At 40.1% G+C, this 17,813-nt stretch overlaps 1 long non-coding RNA gene across 2 annotated transcripts in view; it reads left to right on the top strand.

The window, feature by feature from the left end:
* The window catches only part of LOC135431978 (uncharacterized), a 51,958-nt gene that overhangs the window by 24,416 nt on the left and 9,729 nt on the right, over positions 1–17,813 (top strand). For both annotated transcript variants that reach the window (XR_010436872.1, XR_010436873.1), the window contains one exon: positions 13,324–13,370. This is a non-coding gene — a long non-coding RNA (uncharacterized LOC135431978). The remainder of the gene's footprint in view (positions 1–13,323; positions 13,371–17,813) is intronic.

The following is a 17,813-nucleotide window of genomic DNA, read 5'->3' as shown; positions in this document are numbered from 1 at the left end:
GCTGCATTTGTCACTTGTTTTTTTGTTTTTGTAGTTTCTCATTTCTTTGACTGCGTTTTTGGTATTTTGTTGCGCCATGTGGCATGTGGCATGCGCAGTTATTGCCATGCCCCCATGCAGCAGCATGTCCAATTGTCCAGTTTCTGCAGCTCGTGCCGGGCCCCCGCATCTGTATATTTGTGCAACGGGTTTGCGGTGCTGTTTGCACAGCTTTAACTGTCTCTCTCTCTGAGTGTGTGTGTGTGTTTCCGACTGTTTCCAATTTCAACTGTTTGCTTTAGCTAACACACACACTCACACACACACACACACACTTGCAGCGTGGCACACACGAAAAAAATATGCATATGCCCAGGCAGCAAAATCGTTTTGCTGGCGAACAAAAAATTATTTATACAATTTTTTTTTTTTATTATTATTAAATCTGTGTGCGCCCTTTTGTGGCATTTGCTTAGCGGCAGAGGCGACACTTAAACGGCGCAATTTATTGGCTATATTTATAATAAAACATGCAGTTCACAGGCGACACAAAACCAAAGTCGTTTGCCTTACTCGTTGCGGCAAGAGTGGCAACAAGCAAGTGGCAAGCGGCAAGCGGCAAGTGGCAAGCGGCAAGTGGCAAGTGCTGCCGGCTGCCCCTGCTTGCTGCTGCCTTAAGCCACAAGTTTTTCTTTGTATTTTTTGCTTTGCTTTTCTCGATCGCTGGCAGCTTTTTGCCAGCTAAAAATAGCTTTTCCACACGCTTTCAGTGTGTTAAAAATAACATCATATTTTTCATAGTTGCTGCTGCTTCTGCTTCTGCTGTTGTTGTTGTTATTGTTGTCGCTTTTGCTGCTGCTGCAAATTGAAGAAATATGTTGCAAGCGCTTAAGAGAGTGAGAAAATGGCGCCCAGCCGCTGCCGCTGCGACTGCGGCAATTGCTGCCAGCAAAAATAGTTTATAAAATGCCTTGGACCTTAAGTGACTCGCTGCAGCGCGCCTCGCCTCGGCTTGCCTCGCCGCGCCTTCCCCCAAAGAACGAAACATAACACTAAATTTTGCAGTCGCTTTGGCCTGAACTTGTAATCAAAGTCAACGCTGCAAATGTACCTGTTAGCATGCCCAACAACAGCAACAACAACAATAAAGAACGCCTCCCTTCGACACGCCGAACATTAAATACACTACTTGGGTAGCTTTACAACACTGTTTGCTGCTGTTGAGCCCTTTTGAGGGAGACTTGTGTAGGGTTTGACAGCGCAGATTGTTTCAGAACTCATTAATTGAGCTTTTGTCTAACCGAAGTGTGTATATGGGTTATCCAAGGGGAGTTAAGTTGCCTGTAATCCATAATTGTGGAGCATGCAACATTAGACAAAGCTTTAAATACATATAGTAGATGCTCCTGTAGGAGCTATATAATATAGTACTCCAACTCGAAAGAGTTTGACAGATCTTTAGGCATTTGTAGAGGTCACAATTGCAGAGCTTAGTCAAGATATCTACAGGAAGTAAAGAGTTTTGCGTGCAGCATTTATTCGACCTTCTCTTATATATGAATATGATAAAGTAGTCCGACTTGGATGAGGTTTTGCTCACTTGTGGAGCATGAAAAAATCTTGAATGCCAAGTGTGGGCAGAATTTATTGTAATGCCCAAAAACTTCTCTATACATAAAATCAATATTGTTCTCTTTGATATCTTAGTCCTTTAGTCATAAAGAATATGAAAAAAAAAACACGACAGTTTCTACAGTATTACATACAAGAACTCTCTCTGCGATCCTTTTTCTATAGCAGCTATATGATATAGTGATAAGTAAGAGACAAGAGGATCTAGATGCAGATTAACAATATATATATCCTTATGCTGTCCTAGACGTCTTGCTTCATGCATTACACATTGTGTTATAAAATTAAAATACCCTATACAAGAGTATGAGAAGAACAACTGCGACTACGTCTCGCCTGATGCACCTGCTCGAAGAGCAGGGGCCAAAGCGGGTCTTGAATTCATTCCTGTCGCAGCTCTTAATGCCTGCGTGTCATGAATGGCAGCGCCGCGTTTCCACTTTAGGGCCAAGCGCAAACACAAGAACAACAACAACAAGAACAACAACAAACACACATTCGCACACACAAACTCGCACACACTCGCTCACAGATAGACATCACTTGCCTTTTTTTGTTGCCTGATAAAATTATGACATATGAAACTTTGGCTGACATCAGGCACAACGGCAAAAGCAGGCGAAAAGCAGCTCACTCGACGCTGGGTTAGCTTGGCATGCAAAGTATTTTTAACAACATTTTTTTTTTCTCGTTGTTGCCTTTTGTGTTGGCCTTTTTACGTTCTGGCCATAAACATGCACACAACATGGTGACGTAGCTGCCTGATAAAAGCCCCGACTCGTCTCAAATTTATTGGACTGAATGTTGTTGAAGCACTTTTCGTGCTAGGCGCGCGCGCACTTGATTAAAGTAACCAAAACTGTATTCACGTATGTGCGAACAGCGCCCGTGAATATCCGTGAATAGTTCCGAGTGTACAGCACACACACACACACACACACGAGCCTTTGGGGCAGCACGTGCCCCAGGCTGTGGCAGGGGCAGCAGTGCGTGGGGCGTGGTCCGCACTAAATTCGACAATTTGCCCCAGCTGCTGAGGTCATTAGGCGACGTTACGCATACGCAGCGTTTGCCGCTGGCTCAGCACCCGATGAATAGTTAGATAGTTAGATAGAAAGATAGATAGATAGATAGATATACACTCGTATATTTTGCGCTCATCCCGGGGGCATACATTGACATATTTATGCACAACTCGAATACTCCATGGAGCAAAATGGCATTTCGTACTTGCAGTTTTTAATTAAAATGAAATTAAGTTGCGGTCCACGTTTCTGCGGTTGTATTTTCGCATTAAATGCAATGTCTGCACTTTTAATAAAAATATATATATGTATATATTTTAATAAGCCAGGTGTGTGGCAAAAGGTAAAGCTTAATTGCGGAACGCGCGTGGTAAGGCAGGCAAACACAAACAATCTGGCTCAAATGGCTGCATATCGGAGGAAATATAATTCAAGAAAGTGTTCTTATAAATGAATTTAATTAATTTATCAAACATAAGTTTTATAAAATAAGTTGAATATGGGTAATACCCAGATTTGAGCTATAATGAAAAGAATGAATTATAAGTATTCAAGTCAAGGAATTCGATTTGAAATTAATTTAGCCCTAAAGTTCTCCCACTACTCTCGCTGTTAATGTTGACAAGCACTTTAATATGTTGTCATGCTTATGTTGATCTGCTTAACAAACAGAAGCAAGCATCAGCGTTGCCACCTCATAATAACTGCCACATCTGGCAACATTTAAAAATAGATTTTAAACAAAACAGTTAAATATTAAGTGCAAATTTTACACCGTCTGGCGTTGCCACTTAGCACAGATTTCGAAAAGTTTTCAAAGCAATTCAAATGAAATTTAACTGCTAGTTAAATTTAGTGTACGGCTTAACGCAAGCAAGTAGCCATATGCTGCAAACGGGATTTTAGGATTTTATTGCAGAAGCAGCCAACGCTTTGGCTGATCAGCATAGCACAAGCCTTTTTTTTTTTTTGGTTTATTTGCAAGGTAGTGGCAAAGTTTTAATACGCTCAGCGAGAGCTTACAAGTATATTCCATTTCAAATAAATGCAGTAGGAAAATAAAACCAAAAAAAAACGAAGTAAATAAGGCAAGTCCTGAAGCAAAGTCAGGCAATGCCAATTCTGGCAAACACTTTGCCGCAGTAGCCGGCCTGGCAAGAGCGCAGCCAAGCGGCAACAACAAAAAAGTTGTTTCACTGCTGCTGCTGCTTCTGCCACCTTGCTTCTTATTTCATTTTATTTCATTTTCTTTTGCTTTTGCTTTTTTTGGGTAAATTGCTCTCTTTTGGCCCAGAGCGGCGGCGACCAGGGCTACAAATTTTGGCTTTGAAAAAGTTTTTCTCTGTGTTGGGCGCGGGGGCTCGGATGCGAGCTGGTTGCCGGTTTAGGTTACGGTTCTGGCCAACTTATAAATAAAAAAGCATATTTATGCAAGGCTAAGAACCGACTGCCAAAAGGATAAGGATGAGCGTGCAACTTTTGAGCGCACTTTTTGATAAACAAAGCCGATTCAACAATGTGGCAAATTGTACTTTGTTGTTTTTGCCAACCCCACCCCCCTCTCAGTATACTCTTTGGCCCGGGGCCCGGGGCCTGGGGCGCGGCGCAAAGGCAAACAAAATTTATTGCTCGCCGCGACGTTTTTGTAATTAAATGTTTTGGTCAGCTTTTGGCCAGCGCGCTTATTATTCATCACTTGATAGCGGCATTTAATACGATGCTTCCTCCCTGCCCCTGCCCCCGAACGCATAACTCAGCGAAACCCTTTCGAGCCAATTAAATGCAACAAGCAAATGCGCAGCAAGTCGCATCAATTACCAAAGAAACAAAAAATATATGTACATACATATATACATTTTCAGGCTATTGGCCTTGCTTTTTGGGGCATGCTCAGAAGGGGCGTGGCTCTTGTTGTTGCAATAAAGTTCTTTTGAAATGCCCACATAATTTATTTGGTATTTTTTTTTGATTCTCTGTTTTTTTTTTAACATTTTTTTTCTGGTTCTTACGAAACGCTTTGGAATCATGCAAATTATATTCGACTTTGTATTGTTTACATTCAAATGCGTTTGCGAAATGCCAATTTAATGTTTGTATAACGTATAAATTTTGGAATTCGTTGCGAGCTGTGTGTGTTTTTTTTTTTTTGTATATTTTTAAAGGCCGCTAATTTAGCTTAATTATAGCCATTTGAATGTCATAGAGTGACGAGTCCATTTTTGTTGGCGTTTCTTGGGCCGAATCAATGCGTATAAATCAAAATTCTGGTTTGTGATGTCATTATGTGAGCTCATAAACTTTGCCACCCTTGGCGGCAGTTGCAAGAATCTGGGCAGCACAACGGGAAGAAATCACTTTTTGTTTGATAATTTTCAAAATTATATGCATAGGTCTAGGTCTGTTATGCAAAGGCATAGGTATAGGTATAAGGTACCCCCTCACATTTCTGAGTGTGTGATGTTGTTCTGCGAAATAAAGGCACTTTTAGGATCTGCAAATTTTATAAGAACCGGACTATAAGCACCGAAGCTAATCTAGAAAGAAGTTTACATTTATATTGTGAAGAAAAAGTACATAGAGGAGAACTTCTTTTATGAGAAAAACCCGAAATATCTTTGCGAGCCCTTGCAAATCTCTATCTACGATAAATGTATCCTAACTAAAGTCAACAATCTTTGACGATAATATGAACTACAGCTGATATTCATGTTCAGTTCCACACTGGGCATTCACCAATCCAACCACTTTTAGTCTTTGCCTAATTGAACGCAGGGCATTTTGGTTAAGTGCTTTTATATGATGCTCATAAATGTACAGTTTTGCACTTGCAGTTATGTCTTTATTACCTTTGGATATTTCCAGAACGTTTATCGACTTTTGGCTAATTTCTGTCTGAACATTCGGAATGGCTGCTGTTACATTTATGGCAATTATTTTGGCTACAGGTGTGCGTAATAGGAAACATTCGAAATAATAAACATTTGGCAAGGCACATTAAATAATTGTTGTATGAAAGTTTTAGGCATTGGCTCGTAAATATTTTATGAGCATTTTGCCAAAAATGCACACACACACGCACACATGGCCCAAAATTATGAGAAGATACACAGCACACAGATAGAAAAGATGCCAATAAAACACCAGATGCAAAGATACACACAGATACACACTTGCATGCAATTTGGCAACAATGAGCTTCAAGAGTTATGAGTTTCCGACTTTTATTCATGCATTCGACATCATTTACACACATTGGCATTGTTTTTGCTATTGCCTGGAAAAATTGAAAACACTCGGCTACAAAATTGAGCAGCTGCTGTTGCGGCTGCTGCTGCTGCTGCTGCTGCTGCTTTTGCTGCTGCAATTGTATTCAAATATTAGACATAAATTATCATTGAAAATGTGTGCAAAAAGTTTTCGCTTTCCGCAAACTTTTGTTGGCCCCCCATCCCCCCGGCCCTCGCAGCACCCCGCTAACCCACAAGTCAAGCCCTCAGCAAAATGTAATGCAGCTTCGGCCTTGTTACTAATAACCTCAATTCGGAGTGTGCACACACACACATACACCACACACTCTCTCGCATAAATAGATGTTTTGTGGTGCACGTGTGGGTTTATGGCTCCCCAAGTTTGAAAACAATATGGCAGCTCTCACAGCGCTGCCATATGCTGCGGTTCGCCTTTGACGTGGCTACTCTTCAATGGACATATGGTGCGCAGGGCGTTGAAAAGGTTGTGTCTACTTCTAAACTCGGGTTGGAGCTCAATTAAAGTTGGCATTGTGCTTTCGCTGTTTACAAAACGTATCCAATTAGGGATACAAAATTGAGTTGGGCTAGGTAAAAGATGAAACATTTCCTAACTATTCGCGACAACAACTTTCTGCACAAATAACTTCATTATATTTGCGCTTAAACTGTTTGAGAATTATAAGTGAAAACTATGGATAATTGAGTTGTATGCACTTTTATACCCTAAACCAGTTGAAAATGGGTAAATGGGTTATATAGGTTTTGTGCGTATGCATGAAACAGGCAAAAGAAAGCATCTCCGACCCTCTAAAGTGTATATCTTCTTGATTAGCATCTATAATCGAGTCGATCTTGCCATGTCCTTCTGTCTGTCCGTGTGAATGCATCCGTCTTTCTGAGAATCTATTAGAGCTAGAGACTTGGAATTGAATGTACATCCTCTTAGTGCCCGCTTAGAACGAGTTTGTTTCCGATCATCGATAACTTGCCCTTTGTCCAAGCAATCGATTAAAGTCGATATCGAAATCCAATTGTCTTATATATAAAGCAAGTATCTTTCATTTTAGTTCAGTTGTTTTCAAAATAACTCAATTCTTGGTAATGCTGTGAGGTATGAGGTCAAGTAGTTGAGGCATTTGGTGTTAGCAGACGAAGTTTCAGGGCATCGTCTAGTCGGGCATTCCCGCCTAGCGTACCTTTTCTTTTTTATGTCTCTATTGCAGTAAAAAGTTTGTAAAATTCGCAGCCCTTTGTTTATTCCCCCTGAAGTTTATCTTATTTATTTTGCCATATTTTCTTCGTTCCGCTGGGAAGCAAAGAACTTAATCGATGCGCATAAAAATGTAACTTTTTCAATATAAATAAATAGCTTGTTTTTCATTTCAACACTTCAAAGAGGCTGACTTCGGTAGCCCCCAGCTCGTCATATCAATGTCAACCTCTGCCGCATTGTGTTGGGCTTGGCGGCAGGTGGGGGGAGGGGCGGTCGTGAAATGTGTTGTGTGCTCAGATTTCGCCTGCTGTTTGTCAGTTTTCGCTTTTCTTTGCCTTTTTAATGACTTTTCACTTTTCACTCTGGCGTGTGTTCTCAGATTCAGATAGAGATTCAGTTGCATGACCAGCGAGCTAGAGTTTGCGAGACGTAGGGGGTGGGGCGGGGGCGGTGTCGGCGGGGGTTTGTTAGAAAAGCAGCAGTTGAGGCATTATGACAACAGCAACAGACCCTCGTCAGGCAAAAGTGAGTGTGAAATGTTAGCCAAAGTCTGGCAATGCGATTGCCGTCGACTTCGCCTGATAATTAGAGTACAAATTTGTTGCGTTGGCGTCGCTTCAGTGCCGGCGAAAGTAACGCAAATAAACATGGCCAAGACGTACGGCCAGCCAGCTGGTACTAGCTGAAACTGCCAGCAACTGAGTGTGTGTTTGTGAGTGTGCGTGTGTGTGCGTGCTTCTAACTGTAACAGATAAATGCAAATTTATGGCCACGACGTGCAGAACAAATTGCCAACAATTTAGTCGTGTACCGTTAAGCAGACAGCAACAAAAAGGCAACTAAAACTAAATTTAATTAAACTGCACGCGGCCCGCCAAGCGTTCGTTAGCGGCAGGTGAGGAGCTGTAAAGGTGGCGCTGCATAGCAGGGCGGGGTGGGGGGTGGGTCGACAAAACAGCTGTGCGCATTTCCTGTGCACTTTTCGTCGCCAGGCCAACATCTATCTATCTATCTATCTATCTAGTATCTACATGCATCTGGCTATCTATCAGTTACAAATTGTATCGAGTGCAATGCATAGAATTTATTGCTTCCTGCTTTACGCGCCAGCGCAATACCCCAAAAAAATAAAAAAATATAAAATACCCCCAACAACCGGCAGCAACAACAGCAACAACAATAATGTGGCTGCCATGGACGAGACCTGAGACCTGAGAAGCGACCGTTGCTGAGAGTTGGCAATTATGCCATTTGACATAATTCATAACTGCAACAGCTTTGGCACTGGCCATCGACCAGTTGGGCAACTGGATGCAACTGGATGCAACGCGGATGCAACAGCTCCAGTTGCAGCTTCTATTGCTGCGGCATCTGGATGTGCAATCACTTGGCCAATTGCCCGACCCGTTTGCCTTTGTGTGTTGTTATCATAAATTTATGCGCTCGTTTTATAAACGACAACAACGAAAGTTGTTTGATGTTGTTGCTGCTGCCCCTCGGTTCTTGGTTGTTGTTGATTGTTGATTGTTGTTGCTCTTGCTGATGAGCCCAATGCACAACTTGGATATTGTTGCTGTTGCTGCTGTTCTAGCTCCCCTGCTCTGCTCTGCTCTGCTCTTGACTGACCAGTTTCAGCCATTGCAATTGCAATTGCCATGCACCGCGTACTCTCCCCCCCGTCCCCCCTCTCCCTCACCCCTTTGGCGCTCTGCTCACCTCTCGCCTGCTCTCCTGGGAATCAGGTTAACTTTGTGCGCGCGCAAAAGTTTTTAATAAATTGACAAAAGTTTGTCATATGCATTGTTTGCCACAAAACTGCGCACAAGTGGCCCGTTCTCAATCTCGAATCTGTAGCAGCTACAGCGTTCCATTTACCGCAATGCCAGCGCTCTATAAGTGGGTGGCCAAAAGGGTGGTTTAAGTGGTTCAGTGGCTCAGTGGCTTGGCTTAGCTGGTGCTGCGATTGGGGCGGGGCTGGGGCGTGGTGGCTACATTTGTTGCTCGCTGCCAACTGCAGTTATGTCGTTTTGATGAACTTTGCGCAAGCAAAAAGATGATTTCTGTTCCTCATTTTGTTTTTTAATATATTTTTATACACTGCAGATTGTGGCAAAAATGTTGGGCATGTTGATTATGTGAAAAGGCAGAGAAATATTTATTAAGCAGATAAATCAGTTGTTTCTAATATAAAGTTTGGGTTGTAGTTTTTTATTTAAATTACCTTTAGAGTATTCAGTTGGGCTTAGATATTCCTTAATATTAGACAAAAGTTAAACTGAAAATCAGTTGGTTATTAGAAATTTCAATATTGAAAATATTTAAAAAGAATTATAAAGTTATATAAGAAGGGAATAGTGTATTTAGCTTGTCGTACAAACTGTTAACTATAGAGAAAAAATTTAAAAAGGTTTATACTTAATGTAAATGTGGTTAAATATATGAAAGTGTCAACGTATTTGTATAAAGTGTAGAGTATGTAGCTGGTCGTATATGCTGCACGCACTGCAAGTTAACATAGATATAGATTTACTTACCAAATCCCAGTTTTATTTGACTCTACATAGCCCATTCTATAATTTTGTTTCACCAATAGTGTACTTAGCTAGTCGTATATGCTTTCAACTTATGCGCACTTTCTTTTCACGCTTTTGCGTGCATTGAAACTTTTCACGCAAAAGCACAAAGTGAAGCCGGTAACAACATTTGAAAAGTGTTTGCCAAAGACTTGGACCCGCAACTGGACCTCCCTTTCCCCTTCCCTCTCTCTCTCTCTCTCTCTCCCTTTCCCGGTTCCTGTCTCCCTCTTTCTCCATGTCCCTGTCCCTCCCCCGTCTGTCCATCTGGCTACATTTATAAGCACCACAATATTATGTCTGAGGAATTTAATTAGGGCAACTGGAGAATTTGTTTGATTTGTTTTTCGTTTGGGTTACCTTTTCGCTTTGACTGACAGTTTTTTTTTTTGTGATCTAAATGGACTTTATGTAAATGCAGGTAGCAGAAACAGCAGCAGCAGCAGCTACTGCAACTGCAGCAGCAGCAGCAACCAACTGGCAACAAGCTGTGCCCAGGTAATTACCTGTATATTTAAACTTTTCATATTTTTGCTGGTAAAAAGCATTTGCTGCACATTCGATGCCTTTGAAAGTTTACAACATGCAAGCAACAGTTGTTGTTGTTGCTGCTGCTGCTTTTGTTTTTGTTGTTGTTGTTGCTGCTGCTGTTGCTGTAGTTGTTGTTGTTGTTGCTGCTGCCATGTGTTCTACTTGTTGTTAAGTACACTTACATGCATTTCTCATAGGTTTTATGTTTTATACGTATGCATGTATTTATGCTACTCATGCCACATGCGGCATGCTCAGTTACAGTTGTTTTTGTGGCTGTTTCATTTTACTTTCAACGGCAACAAAAAAAAAGTGGCACATGTCGGCTGCACAGTTTGTAATCAAATGTAATGCAACACAGAAGTAGCAACAAAATTTATGAAAACTCATGCCGGGCAAAATGGGAAAATGTGCGAACAGCAGCAACAACGGCAACGGCAACTGCAGTTGCAGCTACTTCATGTGGCATATATGAAAGCCCTGCTTAATGGCAAGTAAAAGTATCAGATACAAATTTATTTCACCTGCCTTGCAGTTTCACTTGGAAAACAGCAACAAGAATTTTCACTTTTCTTCTTACCAAAGTTATTGCTGCTGCTGCCGTTGCTGCTGTTGTTGTTTGGCCCTTGGCAGACAGCGTTGCATGCCACATGCAAAAAACAACAGCAGCAGCAGCAACAGCAGCTGATTATTATTTGCCATTATTGTTATTGTCAATAATTTCAACTTGATTTGCCTTGATTGGCAGACACTTGAAAGTGCCAGGGCAGAACAGGATTCACACACAAGCAATTTATTGTAACAATTGAGTGTCTCTCTGTGTTTGTGTATGTGTGTGTGTGTTTTTACCAAGGCCTGTTTATTATGTTGTATGCATGCAAAATTGTCTGCTTGCCGAAAGCTTTCATCAAGCAATAATTCAAGGTTGCATGTAAACAATGTCATTAGTTTGATATTTTACTGTCAACAAATACAGAAAGTTACACTTTATTTAATGCTACTAATTTATTCCCAAGTGCAAGTAAAGTGTACGCAAAACATGAAATTTAAGTTAACAATATAGTTTTTTAAAGAAATGTAGCTAGAACGAAACTTAAAGCTTTAGCCGAGCTTTAATTTATGTACTCAATGCAATTAATGTGATTTAAATATAAAAGAAATTTATGTTTAATTTAAAAATTGTGAGAAGTACATTAAAGAAATTTTAATTATAATTTCAATTTAATAGAAAGGAGACTCTTTTATATATATATATATCATGTGCTTTTTTCATAATTTATGCAGGCTTCTTGAAGTTGTAGATTTTATTGCCTAATGTAAGTTTAAACAAGAGAAATACTAGACATTTAAAGTCAATTAAAGCTTTAATGTGCTTTAAAAGTTTTTTATTGACGTAAGTTTGCATGCATTGAATGCAGCTTCTTTAAGATTCTTTAGATTATATTGCTTAAAATAATCTTAAACAAAAGAAATACCAGACATTTTAAGTCAATAAAAGCTTTATTGTGATAACAGTTTCTTAAAGTCTTAGATTTTATTGCAGAGAACAAGACATTTGAATTCAATTAAAGCTTTTATGTGCTTTCTATCATATAAAACAAATTTGACATGTATTTTATAGAAATTGAGACAGACTTTAATGAGCTTTTGAGCTTTTTTGATTGAATGCTGGCATAAGAATGTTTTGATTATAGACTTGAATTTTCTCTCTATCTTCTCGTTCTGCCCGAAATCCATAAATCCAGTTGGCAAACTACATTTGAGCACGTGGTCATATTGTCTTCATGTGTAGCTATTAAAAAATAAATGAAATTTTCATGCATGGCCACAAAACTAATTACAACTGAAGTGTCAAGCAATTGAGGCAGTTTTGTAGTTAAAGTTGTAGTTGAAGTTGAAGTTGAAGTGTTTGCCGGCCAAGTGGCAAGCTGCAAAGTTGGCTCTGCACTCTGCAACAAAACCCACACGGACACACACACAACGCACACACACTCATACGTAAATTTAAGTGCGCCAGACAATATAAAAAATGTTGTTGCCCCGAAAAAAAATAAATAAAAAGCCCAACGAAACTAACGAAACGAAGTTTTTTGTGTGTTTGCTTGAAAAATGGCTGCAACATAAAAATTGACCTCAGCGACAAAGGCGGCCCAAGCGACGTCGTTGCCGCTTGTTGGATGTTGTTTTGGAGCCAAATAGTTGGAGACAGAGAGGCGCACAACCAGAGAGACACACGCCACAAAAGTGGAGCAGCCGTATTGCAGACTTCCCCCACCCTGCCACCTTCTGCTGCATGCAGCAGCAGCAGATTGCAACTGGCGTTCAACTTGGACTCGCACTTGGACACAACCGAATTGAAATCGGCCGCTCGAGCGCGCGCGTGTCTGTGTCTATGGCGGGGCAGACAAATTACAGTAGCCAGATTTCTCGTCTTTCAATGTTGTTTTGCATTTGCTTGCAGCAGTTGGCGGCAGTTGGCAGTGGCAGCCAAAGCTATGCTATGCTATGCTATGCCATGCCACGCCCCCCCAAACCGCTTGGCTGGCCAAAGCTGCTGCCTCCCATGTTAGCTGCTACACGCGCTGAACGTGTTTTTTTATTCCAACATTTTGTTGTTGTTCCCGTTGTTGTTGTTATTGTTGTTGCTGCTGCTGTGTTTTTTATGCCTCGCATGTTGTTTTGTGTAGCTTTTTTTTTGTCTACTGCTGCTGCTGCTGCTCTTCTACTGCTTTTTCAAATGCTCTAAAGAATGTGGTTTACTTTTTGGATGAGTTAACAAGCGAATCGTAGTACGTGTTATCGTTGTTGCTGTTGTTGCCTGCCGCTTGAAGTGTGTGTACATACATGATTTTGAGTCTAATTTGAGCGTCGCTGGCCGCCAATTTGTCATAGAAAGTGTGTACCTGCGTGTGTGTGTGTGTGTGTGTGTGTGCGTGTGCTCAAACAGCTCATAGATCAGTTTCGAGTGATAATTTAAGTCAACAACTGACGTGACAAATTGTGCATAATTTTTAGAAGTCTGGCTAACAATATTCCATCTTTTAGCTGCACGCTACATGATTTGTGTTTCGGTTTTAGTTTAATTTTATAATAAATTTTGTTTAATTATGTCGTTTCAGCTACCAGTTGACAAGTGCCACAGCGCGAGGCTTTACAATTTTTATGGGTAAGTTAAAACACAAATACTTTAACCGTTTGTAAGCTGTGCAAATTATATATGAATAATGCAGTTTAGGAATTTAAGCGTTAGCTTTAAGTTGACAAAGGCAACTAAATGGGAAATATGTTTGTGTAATTGTAAATCAGTTTGTTGCTGTTGCGTTCTGCTATGCGAACTTTTGCCTTAACGTAAAGTGATAATAACAAGAATGCATATAAAAATGGCACGAGGTCTTTGTTCATGGTTTGACATCTAGACCAAATTTATTTAAAAATGGAACCCTTAAATATCCTATATAGACTTGGGTAAAAATTTCCCAACACCATAACTCGGTCAAATCTCATCCGATTTGCACGAGGTTTGGCTTTTTATTCATGGTTTGGCCTCTAAATAAATTCGGCATCAAAATCTGACAACCAAATTTTTAGTCAAATTTCGGTGAAAATGGTACCCTCAACAATCCTATATAGACATGGGTCGAAACTTCCCACCCTCATAACTCGGTCAAAAATCATCCGATTTTCATAAGGAGTGGCTTTTTGTTCATTACTTGGCCTGTAAAACAATTCCGCATCAAAATCTGACAACCAAATTTTTAGTCAAATTTCGGTGAAAATGGTACCCTCAAAAATCCTATATAGACATGGGTCGAAACTTCCCACCCTCATAACTCGGTAAAAAATCAACCGATTTTCATAAGGAGTGGCTTTTTGTTCATTACTTGGCCTGTAAAACAATTCCGCATCAAAATCTGGCAACATTATTTTTAGTCAAATTTCGGTGAAAATGGTACCCTCAAAAATCTTATATAGACATGGGTCAAATTTCTCACCCCCATAACTCGGTCAATTCTCAATTTGTGTCTGTATCAATTTTATTTTATTTTATACGTACCACGGGCAAGGCCGAGGTATACCCGCTAGTTAGTATATATGTATATTTATAAATATGTATATATTTTGAATATATTCTTGCATATATTGTATATATAAACTACATTATTTTTTAAGTTCCATACTAAGCTAATTGTTTCGATCAAGTAGATCTATATTGTGGCCATCCGAGTCTACTTCTGCTTATTACACATTTCCAAAAACCTATAATATACTTATTTTACCCTTATCGAGTCTAAAGAGTGTTAATAGCAGTTGCTACTGCTGCATATGTTAAAATTTCACGTTAGCTGTAAATCTCTACATGTAAACACTTAAATAATGCATTGCCTTTTAAAGTAAACATCGCAATTGCTGCTGAAGAGCAGCAAATGTTTGTCAGTTCAACCGAAAATTTATGCCTCAAGCTATCGGAAGTTTTCGTAGATTTTATATAAGTGTGCATAACATATTGTATTAAGTACAGCTTTTAGTTGTGCAGACCGCATCTTTCAGACGCCATCCCCTGCGAAACTCTCAACGTCGCTGCCACATCTGGAATTGCTGTCAGTTCGGCTTAGATGTATTGCTCTGGCTAAAAATAATCCCAAAAATTTCGCTGCGACTGTGCCAAATGTGTCAATTCATTGGCAAGTTGTGGCCAAGTGGAGGCCAAGTGCTAAATGCGTTGGCTTAACGGCACAACAAACACACACATGTGTGTGTGTGTGTGTGTATGTTTAGCTGTCGCATATGGTAATGAGGCCTAGTTCTATGACCATAAACAGTTTATAAAAAATATATGCGCTCACTTTTCTTTAATGGCTTTCTTTAATAGTTTGTGGCCACTTCCAGTTGAGTCATAAAGCTGAAGCTTATACACTTCTAGAGGGTATTATATATTTTTCCACAAGTGTTTAACGAATCAAAGAAGACACCGCAGATCGTATAAAGTATTTTCTATCAGTCGTCTCTCTGTGTCCATGCTTGTATTTGACTCATAAAGCTTCTGTTATGCATCTTTCTATTGGAGCCAATACATTTGTTAGAATCGCTGGTAAAGGGGATCTTTATCATATATCTGCCATAGGAATGATCGGTCGCAAAATCTTAACCTCGTTATTATAAGCAGATTCCTGTAAATCTCAGATAACTATATCAACTCTACAGGAACGGTCGATTGAAAATTGAGTTCTTATATGTGAATAAACTTGAGTGTTCTCTAAGATATCTTGATCAAATCCAGCCAATACGATGTCTAACATGCACCTTACATATAACCCACATCTGGTAATCATGGAATTACTATATCATATAGCCCTATGTAGAGAGTCTGTGCAAAAATGAGTTTTTGTTTAAAACCTTTATCGTTTTTCATGATTTATTGACCAAGCTAGGGCCATACCGATTTTAACTATGTTCCCTACGATCAGAAGAGCATCATCTTATATTCATGGAACTACTATGTTATATAGCCCCTATAGTAAGAATCGGTCGAAAAATTAGTTTTTGTTTGTATAACTACTGATTTTCGTGATTTATTTATTTTCGAGATTAACAATGTTCCCTACAGAGGAGCTAAATCTTATGAAAATCGGACTACTATATTATCCTACTACTAATAAGAATCGGTAAAGAATTGAGTTTCTCAAATTATCAAGACCATGGGTATTCAAGGGTATTTATTCTTCGTCGTGCTGAAAATTGACTTTCTTTCTTGTGAATATAGAAAACTTGATGGCCACGAGATGTATGCAAGGGTATTTAATGATCGGTCTAGAAGATTGACGTTTTGTCTTGTTAAAACTGAAATGCGGCTTAATACGCACTTGGGGGCCACGAGATGAATCTGTGTATGCGTGTGTGTGTGTGTGCGTATCTGTGTCTGATTCTAGCGCTTCCTACTTGATGACGCACTTTTGGGGCGTGGCCTCATTTGCCGCTGACATTTGTCGCACGACGCCGCTTGGCCGTGGCCCACGCGCTCAGATTTATTGCCGCTGCTGCGCTAAGCGACTCCGTTGCTGATGCTGACTTATTTATGGGCTGCGTGGGCGGCGCGGGTTTGTTGGATGTTACTTTTGCTTCCAAAGATTTTTTTTTAATTTTTTGTATTTTCGGCAGCAAACGGTTGCAAATTGCGCAGCATTTTGGTAGCAGTTCCACAGAGAGAGAGGCGATACGACTTTATGTCTCGCTGCCTGTGGCAGGGTTAGGTTTCTCTGTCAACAGCACATTTTGGCCGAGTGAAATTAGTTGCCATAATAGTCATTTATGTTTGGGGCTAATTTCTCAAGCTGCACCAATAAATTCTGGCAGCAGCAGCTATGCGCCGTGGCGTGTTACGGTAGCATTTGACACCAATTGTTGCTGTTGTTGTTATTGTTGTTGTTGCTGTGATTGCACGCCATTGTTGCTGCTGTTGCACGTCATTCAAATGGCAGACAGCCAACGAACTTCGTGCTTCGAGTGTCTGCCAGCCGAGATAGCTGTGAAGTTTTTGCCACTCTTGGGCTGCATTTCATTTAGCCGTCAGGCGAAGGTCAAAGTGCGCTGCTGCTGTGTTGTTGTCTATCCACCTGCGCTGCAGTTTGTCAAGTGATTGAATCGCGTTAACCCACACACACACACACACACACGCGCACACAAATTAATTGTAGCAAATTATGAAGACTGGCTACAAACTTCAAATAACCGACAATTGACCGGGCCAAAAGCAGCGGCTGTTTGGCCACTTGCCCACTTGGCTGGTCAATGCCGTTTGCTGTTACTGCTTTTGTTTGTCTATTATTTATATTTTATTTTTTTTTACTCAGGTTTCTTCTTATTCGTAAAAAGCGGCAGCAGCAGCAGCAGCAGTTAAAACAAAGCTAACGGCACATATTTGTATTTTGTATTTGCTTTGCGCTGTGGTTTTTAACGAGATTTCGTGATGTTTTGATTCCTGCTGGCAACTAGAGCGCTTATGCACACACACACACACACACACACACAGATACTCACACGCACATACACACACGCATATGCGCACACACACACACTCGCAGCTTGTGAACACTGTGCGGCTGCTGGAGATATGTAAATAAAACTACAGAACTGTGTTGCCAACTGTCGCATCAAAAAAGTAGCTAAAGCCTTTGTTGAAAATAGCTTAAAATAGCTTTAAACTGCTATAAAAAACTTTAAATAGCTTCAAATAGCTATAAATAGCTAAATATAATTAATTAGACTTTATCTACAAACACATGAGGATACTTAAAGCTAGATCTGCCACCTTTTTGACTGTTCTTTCCTTTAAAGCAGTTGAAAAGATTAATTTACTAGCATCCAAAACGTGCTTGGTGTGATTTTTGGTGTGCCTTCTCTTTTTTTTTTCAAATAATTTAACGTTTATATTAGTAGACAGGCAGATGTTTTTGCAGGGTATGTCACAGCTTTTTTTTTTAATGAATTGCTTGCTGGATTAGCCATCCAAGCATCCCAAAGTTTCCGCTGACATTCTTTTGACACTATTTCACCGTTGAGCTATTGATAAACAGGATTGTCATTACTTATCATTGGGATGCTGTATATAACA

This window comes from Drosophila montana, unplaced genomic scaffold (assembly GCF_035044405.1).
Source record: "Drosophila montana isolate Dmon_TW-CO22-7 unplaced genomic scaffold, ASM3504440v1 contig_3200_1, whole genome shotgun sequence".
Taxonomy (NCBI): domain Eukaryota; kingdom Metazoa; phylum Arthropoda; class Insecta; order Diptera; family Drosophilidae; genus Drosophila; species Drosophila montana.
This window is presented reverse-complemented; position numbering and strand designations above follow the sequence as displayed.